Source organism: Corvus kubaryi, unplaced genomic scaffold (genome assembly GCF_017639235.1).
Source record: "Corvus kubaryi isolate FWS band 111438036 unplaced genomic scaffold, C.kubaryi_AGA036_p1.0 37385, whole genome shotgun sequence".
Taxonomy (NCBI): Eukaryota; Metazoa; Chordata; class Aves; order Passeriformes; family Corvidae; genus Corvus; species Corvus kubaryi.
Window position 1 is genome coordinate 7992669 of NW_024581127.1, and position 11963 is coordinate 8004631.

General features: G+C 39.5%; 1 long non-coding RNA gene across 6 annotated transcripts; it reads left to right on the plus strand.

Annotated features, from left to right (window-relative positions):
• Nucleotides 1–353: 353 nt before the first annotated feature.
• On the plus strand, nucleotides 354–10541 carry LOC121668512. 6 transcript variants are annotated; one of them, XR_006017410.1, is made up of 5 exons: nucleotides 354–1920; nucleotides 2898–3672; nucleotides 4283–4445; nucleotides 4965–6936; nucleotides 7441–10541. It is a non-coding gene; the product is annotated as an uncharacterized LOC121668512 (long non-coding RNA). The 6 variants fall into 6 exon arrangements; XR_006017411.1 differs by having other exon boundaries at nucleotides 1280–3006; nucleotides 3489–3672; XR_006017412.1 differs by having other exon boundaries at nucleotides 1281–3672; nucleotides 4965–5199; nucleotides 5327–6936.
• The last annotated feature ends 1422 nt before the right edge of the window (nucleotides 10542–11963 follow it).

The window sequence follows — 11963 nt, forward strand, 5'->3', positions numbered from 1 at the left end:
AAACACCTCTTGAACTCTGTCAGGCTGGTGCTGTGACCACTTCCCTGGGGAGCCTGTTCCAGTGCCCAAACACCCTCTGGGTGAAAAACCTCTTTCTAAAATCCAATCTAAACCTCTCTTGCCATTCTGGCCATTCCCTTGGGTACTGTCACGGGTCACCAGATAGAAGAGATCAGTACCTCTCCTTTTCCCCTCACAAGGAGGTTGTAGACTGTGGTGAGGTCTCTCCTCATAACTTTACCATGCACCAAAGTGCAACTGACAGGCTTATAGGTTTCAGGGTCCTTCGTCTTGCCCTTCTTGAAAATCAGCCTTCTTGAAAGCTTCCAGTCAACTGGAAGCTCTCTGGATTTCCAAAACAGCACAAAAAAAATCGAGAGAGGTTTTGTGATGACATCAGCCAGCTCTTCAAGGATTCTTGGACGAATCCAATCAGGCCCCATAGATTTTTAGGGATCCAGGTGGAGCAGCAGATCTCTCACAGTTTCAGGGTCAGCTGGGAGTAGATTCTTGCAGTCATGGTCCTTCAGGTGAGGGCTCTGAGACCCCTTTGGTCCGTCATCCATGTTGAAGACAGAGACAAAGTTACAGCAGGAGTGATAGATAAGGTGTTGTGCAAATTAGATCAGAAATTAGCTACTTTTTGGCTTGAGAAAATTAGGAATTTAAGAAAACTGCTATTGCAAGCCCTGTAAAAAGTACTCTTTGGGCAGAACTTACAAAAGGTGCGTTTGACTCTTGTGATGAAACTGATGGTGCTCAAGAAGATGCAACTGTGTCTAAGCCCCTTTATCGAAACGTTGGCTGTAGCTGCAGGCTTGCAAGGTGGGCAGTCCTGACGCAAAAAAAGACTCTGTCAGCCAAGGTTACAGAGTACAAAGAGAAGAAGAAAGTCTTGTCTTGGAAACGTTTGGTGTACCATTTTGTTTTGCAGCTGGTTGCTCAACAATGTTTCTGAGATTACTTAGGGTTTCAAGACCTTAACAGTAGCTGTCCAGACATGATTTAAGGGGCAGAACTGGAACACGGCATTTTGGAGATGCCACATTCTATTTTTAGAGAAGAAAAAATTGCTTCTTTTCTCTACAATATATTCAGAAGAATGTCACTTGAATGTGGCTTCTCCTGCATATCAGGACAAATCCATTAGTACACTTGGTTGTCTGCAGTACAGTGGAAGTAAAATGTACACAAAGCAAAATTTAAAAAATGGAACATAATACTAGTGAGCTAGAGGGGAGAGGGAAAAAATCAGCAGATGAATTTGGGAGTGATTTCTCCCTAGATGTTTACAAAATCTCATTTTAATCCTGAAAGCTTAGGCGGAGAAACACTGAGAAAAGCTTTGTTTGGGTGAACTGATGTTTCCAGAGGTTTTGGTAATGGGTTTCACAGGTTTCATTTAATTGCTCTCTGTCTGGGAAAGCAGCCATGAATTTGTGGCTGATTGGAAATCCAGATGTAAAGTTGAGCCATTTTTTGCAGCTGTACTCCAGTGGACGTAGTGAATAGTTAAGGGAAAGTACAAGGCGTTCCTGAGGGAACATTTGGGGAGGGAGGAGTGTAGACTGACTCCCTTTTGGCAAGAAAGAATATCACTAGCAGTTTAAAAAAAATTACTTACAAGAGAATGTAGAATTGTTTCTGAAAGAGATTTGCCATGTTCTTTTTTATAAAACAAAGAAAGCAAAAAGTTGTGTTTGTCTCAGGAAAGGAAATCAATGAGTGCATATTTATTATAATGTTATTTGTTGCCTTTCTTGATTTCAAAGAACTATAACGCCTCCAGAAAGAGAAGTCCTTTTGGACATCCTGCATGAAGAATTACTCTGACAACTGCATCTGAACAGAGCACTGAGTATGGCACTGAAGCAAAGAAAGAGCAAAAGGTGGCAGTCTGCTTCCTCTGCCTGTTAACAGGTCAGACCTGACTCCTCTATCCTCTTCTATAGCTAAGCATGCTTTTAATGTATAAGGACAAAGGACTCTCAAGTAATAGAATAGAGCCTAGAAAACGAGGATATTATAATAATGGCCTTTCTTAAACATAAAAACCACTTCACTGCTTATATGGTGTAATATCAATTTAGATTGATATGATTTTTTCTTGCCAATTTGTATCTTTTACTTCTAGAAGCTTTTCTTCAGTGACCAATTTCTTTGACCTTAACAGAAAACTGGGCCCCACCATGTGCTGAGCCTTTAATGAATTGGTAGAGACACACCCTAGGAGCTCCATGTCTGTTCATATGGACTAGTTTAAAGATTATGGGCTGCTGTAGTCTCATAGGAGAAATGGTCTAAAACATTCTTTACTATGACCACAAACCTAATTTGGCGCTCTGGTTGTGCCAGGAGCAATACTGAGCCTTGACTCTGGCTGTGTGGTTAGCGAGCCTCAGGCAGGCTGGGGCAGTGTCCCACCACTCCCGTTGAGAAAGCAGAAGGCAATAATCTCTCTCAGCACTTCTGTTGCTTCGTGGAGTACGTGAAGCTGCTCCAGGTATGCACTGTCTGTAGCCACATGCATGCAATAATTTGGAGCCATTGGACCATCAGCTGTAAAGCAAAAAATTAACTTCTGTGGAGATACAGTTATGAACAGTATGATCTCCTTATCAAGCTATCATGCAAGTAAATAGCCTCAGTTTGTGGTACAAATATTAAAGGAGTTAATTTGCTTAAATTTTGCCTGTCATATGAAGCCTGTAATCAGAGCAACTACCATCTCCTTTGGTATTCCCTGTGGAGTACAGGGATTGTTGTCCAAATACTCACCAGACAAAACTTTCTCTCCTATAAGGCAACAAACAAGATACAACTCAGAAGTTAATTTTGCTTATGTAAAATAGTTCCATCTATGTTATGTTCCTCCTGCTTTTGCCTTGACCCATTAGCTAGCAAATCCTCACAGACTTGCACCAAGGCCAAATTTCTTCACCAAGCACCTCAGCATGAGCCAAAGGGTGGATGGATGCATCCTGAAAGGCTGACATCGAGGAGAAGGTACCTACTAAAACACAATAATAATTATGACATTTTGCTACTTTGCAAAATGCTGTTACAATATGGCAAGGTTTACTGCAGGGAAAGGGATGGAGTCAGAAATAGTTGCTGTATTTTGTGAACAAAAAGGAGTCTTCATTTCTGAGTTTTGCATTGTTATAGTTGGTAAGAAATCTGAAAATGTATTTCAATAATATGAGATTAAATTTATAATTACATATTTTTACTATAACAGCAGAGAAAATATTTTGAATTAAGATCCACTACCAACAAGAGCTGTTATAGGCATTAACCTTTGTAATTGATTTTAGTCATCTGTGACCTGATTATGAAAATGCTAGACTTTTGCAATGCGCTTGGAAATAGTAGGCTGGGCATGTGAATCCTGCTATAAGTTGATGATTGTATTTTATCCTATCTCTTGTGACCCTCGGCCTATTTAAAGCAAATATCAGATGACCTTTTGTGTTTTGTTTCATCAGCAAAGAAGACTGGATGTTTTAACAGGTCTTTAATAAGCAGCTTTATGCATCAGCTGCAGTGCAGGAGGGTGGATCAAAATTATGTTCAAGGTGGAAAAGTATTTCATTTAACTACAGACACAGAAGAGTCCAGCACAGCCACTGAAGATTCCTCTGTAGGCAATGGACAAGGATCCCAGCAGCCGTAAGCAAGTGTTTATAAATGAGGTCAACTGTCCCCTAGTGATTTTTGTTTTTCTCTGTCTGGTATAGTGAGTGAACAAATTACTAGATTATACCTAGACAATTTCCACCCAGACTAAAAAAGTTAGGGTGAAATAATTCCACTAGGAAAAGAACAAAGGTAAACTGAGCTCTAACAGGATGCGACCTCTCTATGGGGTACTGAGCAGTGCTACTTAAATGGCCTGTCAAGGTGCCTCACTGATGAAAAGTAGTCTAAATCAAATCTGAGAATCAAATCAAAGTGGAACCAAGCAGAAACCAAGAAATCGAAGCAGACAGCTCAGTCTTGGACAACCCTTTGACAGGGGGCACATATCCCAAAAGAGGGTAACTAAATCATGCTACTCTTTAGTAATCAGGCTTTAGTGACCCTCGAATGAAACTGGTAAATGGGTATGAGATCTATTATTTTTTTAACATATTGTTTGTTTTTTGTGGTTTTTCTTGGTTGGTTGGTTTAGGGGTTTTTTTTGTTGGCGTGTTTTGGTTTTTGTTGTGAATGTACATCAGTCTTTGCCTGTCCGATAAAGGAGGCCTGACTTTCTTTTATTTTATTTTTTTTTTTAAAGGGATGTCATGTTTCATATATTCACACTGGTGTTCAGGAACTAAAAAGGGATCTGTTCCTCATGTATTTCCCAGGCACATCCACGCAGTCCTGGTCCCTATGCCAGGACACCTACCAAGATTCTTACCACTCCCTTGCTGCAAGATAGGAGTATTTAATCCGTGGTATGTTCTCATTTTGAGGAGCATTGTGTCTTTCCACGTTTCATACCACCACACCCACCAGGCTTTCACTAAAGTCTTCTCAAGGTGATTATCAATGCAGCACAATACTCCTAAGCAGTGGAATGGCCTAATGGAGAATAAGGGGAAATCATTAAGATTATGTCACGTTTCCAAGCCATCAGAATCTTGCAAATCTGGAAGGCAAATGTTGAACTCAGGAAAACCTTCATGCCGGCCATTGTCAAGTGAAAGCCTGGGAGAAAAATGAACAAATACATTGCATGTTTTTCTAAATATTGCTGAACTGCTCAGGATAAATGTTCTAAAAATGCTCTCATGGAAGAATGGTGAATATAATAGACACATTTTTGTTGGGACATGTTCATTAGCTTGAGGAACTGTCAGTTTCCTGATGACTTCCTCTCTTATTAGTATGTATTAAATCTTTCCAAGCATGTCTGCCTTGTTGCCATCTGATCTGTTCATTGAGGAGAGGTGATCTAAATTTCATGTTTGCAGGCTTACACCAAGAGAAAGCTTACACCAATGAATCACTGAGAAGGAAATATCCCAGTTTGCTGGTAGAAGTTCACCTGAATGGAGTCGTTTTGGGGCCTTTGGCAACACCTTGCTGAAGGCCTTGCTGCTGTTGGACACAAACAAGGCAGATGAAACTTTGTTCAGAGAGAAATGATATTGTACACTATAGTGGCCAGAACATATCATTCTTTGTCTTCATAATAAATTAAAACACGTAAGTATTAATTTCCTAGGTAACAACAGACTTACTGTTTTTTAGGTTTGCTCTTGATCTTGTACAATACATCAAAAGAAATAATTTGTCTTCTATATTTAACATTCAGAATTTTTTTCTTGCACAGAAGTTCAAAGAAGATTTCAGTAGGAACTGAGGACCCTGACATTTTCACCAGTAAAGGATTTTTCAGGTGCTTTTGCTCTCAAGTGGAAGAATCTGGCCCCATGCTTCCCACTGGGCAGGGCACATCATGCTGTATCTTCTGCAACTTTCCTGCTGACCACTGCTCTTACTTTTCAAAGGTGACACCTGTGAATCAGTGCTTAAGGCATGTCACACTCAGCTCTCCCATCATTACCAAGATAAAAAAGTCCCACAGGCAACTCTCCTTCAAGCTCACCTCAGCTACTCAGTGGTTCTTCCACTCGCTACCTCATGTCTTGGTTTGCTCCTAAACCTCCATCCATGAATTTTCTCCTTCTTTTATGTCTTTTTTGGAGAATGTGACTATTGGTCCTGCTGTTCTCTTGAAAACCATGTATATATATTTCCCATGCTGGCCAATTGTTTTCTCGAGTGAACAGGAATTCAATATAATCCAGCATCCAGTCTGCAGAAATACTCTTACAATAATGTTTTACCTACCTCCAGGAATCATTCAATGTCCAAATGCAACTGTCTCATATTGCATCCATGAGTTGTTCATCTGTAGATAGTGTGGCAGTGTTGCCAATGAATAGCTCAAAAATTTTATTAAAAAATTAGCTTGAAAGACGGTATTGTGAAAAGAGAGCTTTCTTTTTAAGGGCTGCATTTGCTTTCAGGTAAAATTGCTTCATTTTTTTGCTTCATTGCTTTTCTTTTTCATTATTTTTTCCAAGCCCCATCATCCATCCAGTGTAACTGAGCTGTTTCCAGCAATGAATTTCGCTTGCTCCACATTTCAGGACAAGGTTATAGCTCTAAAGTGTTTCTGCCACATAATTTCTCATGGAAAATATTTTCTCTTCTAGCTATAAAATTGCGTGATCCTGTTTTTCTCACGGAGATAGGAATTTAGAAATGTGGACACCATCTCAGATATTTTTAAGAACATAACATGGAAGATTTCACAGGAAGAGATGGGCTAAGTGCTCATTGCTATTCCTACTTGTCTAAAATATTCCTACTTGTCTACAATATCCCTGTAAGCCAAGAGTGAAAGTGTTTCATTCTGCCTCTAAGAAACAGAGCAGGCCATTACCAGAATAACTGGTGACACCACTGTCACTCTGGCTCGAGATTATCTGGTGCATAAAACGTGCATCATCAGGCACTTGCTCAGTTCTTTCCTTTAGATTGCTGAGTACTGTGAAGCCACTCCAAAAAACTTCAGGGGTGTCTGTGGTGGAAGTCCTTCTGCATAAGTTGACCCTTCCCCGCATTCCAGTGTTCCTGCTTTGATATCCTTTTCTCCTTACCTGCAGGTATGCTGCACCGTTGCTGTCAAATTCAAGTATACTAATCTCACTGTGCATCGGTGTTACTCAGAACTTCCTCCTGCCTGAGAAAACTTCCCAGCCGCCTTCAGAGTGCTTGTGCTTTGACTTTGAAGTTACAATTACCCAGACAAAGCTGCCAGTAGGGAAATATCACTCTTTATTTCCTTTTCCTCTGCATCAAGGATTGGATTTGCACCTTTTGCAAATCAACACAAGACTGCTGAGGACAGAGAAATGGTCTGTTCAAATCCAGGTAAGTTCTTGTTCCTGAGGGCAACCGGTCATAGGAAAAGACATCTGAGCTTGTGTTTTATCTATCTACATCTCTATTTCCACAATCCTGCCTTATCAAAAACCAGAAAATTAGCTTATTAAAATTTAAAATAATACTCGATCATCTTCTGTTTCCCAGCTTTCTGCTGTTCCAGACAGCTTTAAAAATTTGTCTAAAATTTAAAATCAAAACAGGGAGCTTCACCTACCATTATGAATAGGAAATGTTTGTTCTGCCTACTGGTCCCCTGTTCAAAACTGTTATTTCACTAGAACAGGTCACTGAATGGTGAGAATGTTTCCATAGCTACCATGCTGGATGGACATAGGGAAACAGAATTTGCAGGGAAAGCTTTGTTCTTTATTAAACTAGCTGATATAGGTGAAAAAATCAGGTGACATTTCAGGCTCAGAATTCCTTCTTCTGTTCAACCAAAATCATTGTGTTCCACCTATACATATGATTTTCTGTTGTTTGTTTCAGCCCTCTTACTGATGGACAAGGCTGTATGAGCCTGAGCTCTGGAGGGAAACAGAACATCACTCCTGTTGATCATTCAAGCTGTCAGCTTTGGTCACCAATCTGGAAAGGACTGTGACTCTGCATAAAAGATCTCTACCTCTCAGTTTGTGCCTCATTCAGGGATCTCAGGTTTACCCAAAGAAGTTGTTTGAGACAAACACATTTCCAAAGCTGAGCACTGGGATGCGTGTGACAAAGTCAAGCATCCCAAGACTGTATTTTGAAGGAATCCATATGCTTGCTACTGTCAACACTTTGCTTAATAGCTGTAAAGTTGCACTGATTTTCTCAGTACTGTAACGTCCCAATGACATTAGGCAAGAATGCCTGTACAAGTCTGTTGCAACATACTCAGCAAGTATTACCAGACAAGAAAGAAGCACAACCCTTCAAGTACTGGGAGAAAGGTTGTCCTAGTTCTTTGGAAATCTTTTATGTTTCTTCTTTGACCTAGCAAAGACCTAAAACTGCCCAGTGGTTTCTTCAAGATTTTGCAACCATGTGGCAGAGCCCAGCAGCTTTCTGAATTCACTTGGTAAAAGTGTTTGGAAATCAGATATTAAAAGAAGGGAATCAGGACTATATTCACTCCTGGTAAAAAAAGAGGCCACGGCTGTGGCCCTCAGTGAGAAGCCGAGCTCAGTGTTCTGTGAGGCAGGGGCAAGGTTGTGATGGGGCAGACCAAGGCACATCTGGAGTCTCAAGCAGAGAAGAAAAAGTACAACAAAGGATAGAGCATTATTGTGATATTACCGACTCCTCCTTTTGGCAGGACATGATGCAGAATGGCACAAGGAAAATGCTTCAGCTCTGGTACTGTATGTCTTCTCTCGTGTGTGGAGCTGGAAAGGGATCTCACAGTTGTTCTTGCATAAAATTGTGTCTTTCCTTTGGTTTTGCCATATAAAGACATCCCTGTCATCAGTCCACAGTGGACCCAGTCCTATCAAGTGAACAGACTGTCTGTTCTGATACACAGAAATCTCAAACTGAGGGATTTTTTTAAAAAGGCTTGGGCGGGGGATATCCTGTACTCCCTTTCTTTTTCTCTACAGCTTCTCTGGCCCCCTCCTCCCACTTCCACAGCCTGAGCTCAAGTTTGTACACCTTTTGAACTATTTTAGAAAATGTACAGCTTGTCCTCTAAGAAGTAGGAAATTACTTTTGATGGTCTATTGTATAAGAATTTCCATATTTAGACAAAAATCAACAGATACAATCTCTGATTTCCTTTCCCCTATACTCCTCATATTTTCCTCTTGCATTGCTTGGTTTGGCTGCTGCCATGCTGTAGCAGAGGCAGATGTCATCAATTAGAAGATGGATCTATAACTAGTGAGAGATAATATTCAAAGAGCCTGCTCATCCAGATACTGTGTACTCAGCCTGGTCTGGGATATTGGCCCCAGCTCACATCTGCAGTTTTTGATGCTTTCAAAGGTATTTCAAAGATAAGCTTCTACTCAGTCTGTGCAGAATATATGTTGCATATAAGAAAATTTTGGCTCCCTGGTCTACAAATTCTGATGCAGTCTTTCTAAGGCTTTGTAAAACAGAGGTCAGTGATATTAGACTGGATTCATTATGTAGCTAAACTCCAAAAAGGTTTGCTAAACGCAATAAATTTTGGGTTTCTTGTAGCTAACTATTTGGTATGATCATGGTGTAAATTGTCTCAGTGACAGTTAACTCAGCAACAATACTGATGGAGGAAGGAACTCAGTAACAAGAGCTCCACAACTTTGTAGTAGTTCAACCCATTTGCAAAAATGCTGGAGAGGAACACTATCAAGCAGAACAAAGTCAGAATAATATGTTAAAATATCAATACAATAAAAATTAAGCTTTCTGACTTAAAATTAAATTTCTCAAGGCCTTTAAAAGTATGATTCTGGCCAATTTTAATGCCAAGAAAATGACTGATGAATTCAGCAAGTAAGTTTAAAAAACTCAAAAAACCCTCCAAAAAACCAAAACCCCAATGAAATTAAGAGAACAGCTAAAATTTAGCATTTGCACTTGAGACAGGACTTTGGCCTTTGTCAATTTAAACAAGAGTCATTCTTGCATTCAGTTTCCAAACCGTGGGATGGACTTCCTTTGAAACAAAAGATGCTTGCTAAGATCCCGTTTCTACTGCGACAACAACACAGACATTAACCTTGCCTTTCCCAAAACAAGCACACATTTCTCTATATATTGCATACATAAATTTGTTCCTTGGGTGGCTTTTATGAGAAAATACATTGCACACAGCAGAAGCTGGTCACCTCTTACAGTACAAATTAAAAGCTCCTGCATTTTGATACCCAAAGTGATCTAGGTGCTCATCTGTGACTGGCAAGGATTCCAGTGTAGTTAAACTAGTCTTTCATGAAATCTGAGCACTTGAGTCCAAAGGAAAAAAGTTATTTTGTTTTGTTGCATTGCATTTTTATTGCAAAATGAAGCAAACCATTATAAATGAGAAGTTACTGCTTTTTACTTTTAACTTTACAACCTCTCTAAGTATTTAGGATAGCCTTCACTGTTTAGAAAGCACATGTAAGGCTTGCAAACTGGCCAATTTTTGTGTAATAGATCAGTTTATAATATATAAGTTCAGCTAACTTACCCCTATTTTCCATTGTCAGCCTTCTGGCTTTTTTACTAGTCTACAAAGAGTGTTTTGCACTGAGAAATACCCATGTAACTACAATGTTTGTATTCACATGGAGAAAATTATAAGCACATGAAAGTAAAGCACATTCCTCATGATCTTTACACTGCTTGAAGATTAAGAGTACAATAGATTAAAAGAATCCAGGAATAAGTTGGTCTCCAGGGAGCGGTCACAATATTTGTGTAAGTCTATGCTGCTTTAATATATGAATTACAAAAAAAGCCCTAATAGAAATGTTTGAAATTTTTTTGAAACACACTAACTATATGGCCTCACCCCACTTTGGTTTTTGTGTTTCAAAAGTAGAGCTGATCAAAAAAGTTTGTGCCATGCATTAAAAAAAAAAAAAAATCAGAGTCCAGTCTGTGTGCAGTAAGGCTGTTCAAGATATGTAGTTTTACAAGAACTAAGAAAGCATTCCCAGAAAGACAGTGTTTCCAAATAAATGGATGCCCCTAACAAATATTTAGTCCTTAATTGCAGTATTTATGATGTTTGACTTGTTGTAGATAATCTCAAGACTCTAATAAAGACTTGAGGCTAGAGTAAGTTCAGTGTAGTTACCTTGATTGGCAGGATCTGAAAAGCTTGACCCTTAACTGATTCCATCAAGAAATCACAACCACCTTGTGACATGAAGCAAAAGTTGTTATTAAAATATTAATAAAGTTTAAAAAAATATTAAATTAACATGTTAGATCTTGTGAAAATACAGTGGAGAATAATAGGTATTAAAAACTCATCCAGTAGGTGCCACCTGGAAAGCAATAGAAATGGCACTACCACAAAATCACAAGTGACACACTTCAGAAAGAGTTCTTAATTTATGACTCTTTTCCTATTGTACCAGCTTGAAAACTGTCTTTATTCTTTTGCCATTAAATAATGTTTCAGAAACAAATAAGTGAAAATAGGCATCTGCTTCTTTTTGATGGGTCATGAAACTTTATCTTGCTCTGACTGTATGTCTCTATTCTTACTCAGTTTCAATAGCAACCACCTAAGTTCAAGTTATATTTGGCAAATACTACCAGTCTTCCAGTTATCAGTAAGCAACCAAAAGCCCCAGGGCTGGATGCAAATCTATACCCTGCAGGATCTGACTGTCAAGCATGCACTGCCACATCTGCTCCTTTCTGTAGAGTTACATTATTTGGAGTGACACAAATAAGCCTTTAAGAATATTTCACTACATTTGACTGAAACCTGTAAATTAATTTTCTTGATATTGAGAAAACAAAATTTCTCATTTTTGATCAAGCGCACAGGAAATATTTGTTCTGAAAGAAAATTCCCAGTTTGTTCATGCCTACTTGGTCCTGTGAGAGTGTTGTGAGATTATGTGTTCTCCTGTCTCACTTTTAAAACCTTTTGAATGATTTTAAGTCATCTTCTCTCAGAACCCAGGCAATGACAAGTGACCTAAGGTCCAAATGTTGTTATTCCCTGTGAAAATTCAGAAACTATATAGTTCATCTGACCATGAGTTTGGGAACAGTACTCTCCTTGGCCACAGTACTGGTGTCTTCAACCTGACTCAAAATATTCTTTGATTATTAGACTGAATGACCTGTTAACATCAGTGGGCATAACTTGTAGGTTACGGGTTGGTTCTCTGGGGTTCAGTCGGGACGGCCGGACGTAGACGGATGGAGAGATCTCTATAGGCAGGTCTTGGGACACAGTCGGTTTATTGTAAAGGCGTGGGTATAGGGGCACTGCTCAGAGCTGCCTGACTCAGCTCTGAGCAGGCCCAAGAGAGTAAGCAGGTGAGAGAGAGAGAGAGGGTGTAAGAGCAAGAGTGGAAGTAAGAGTAGAAGTG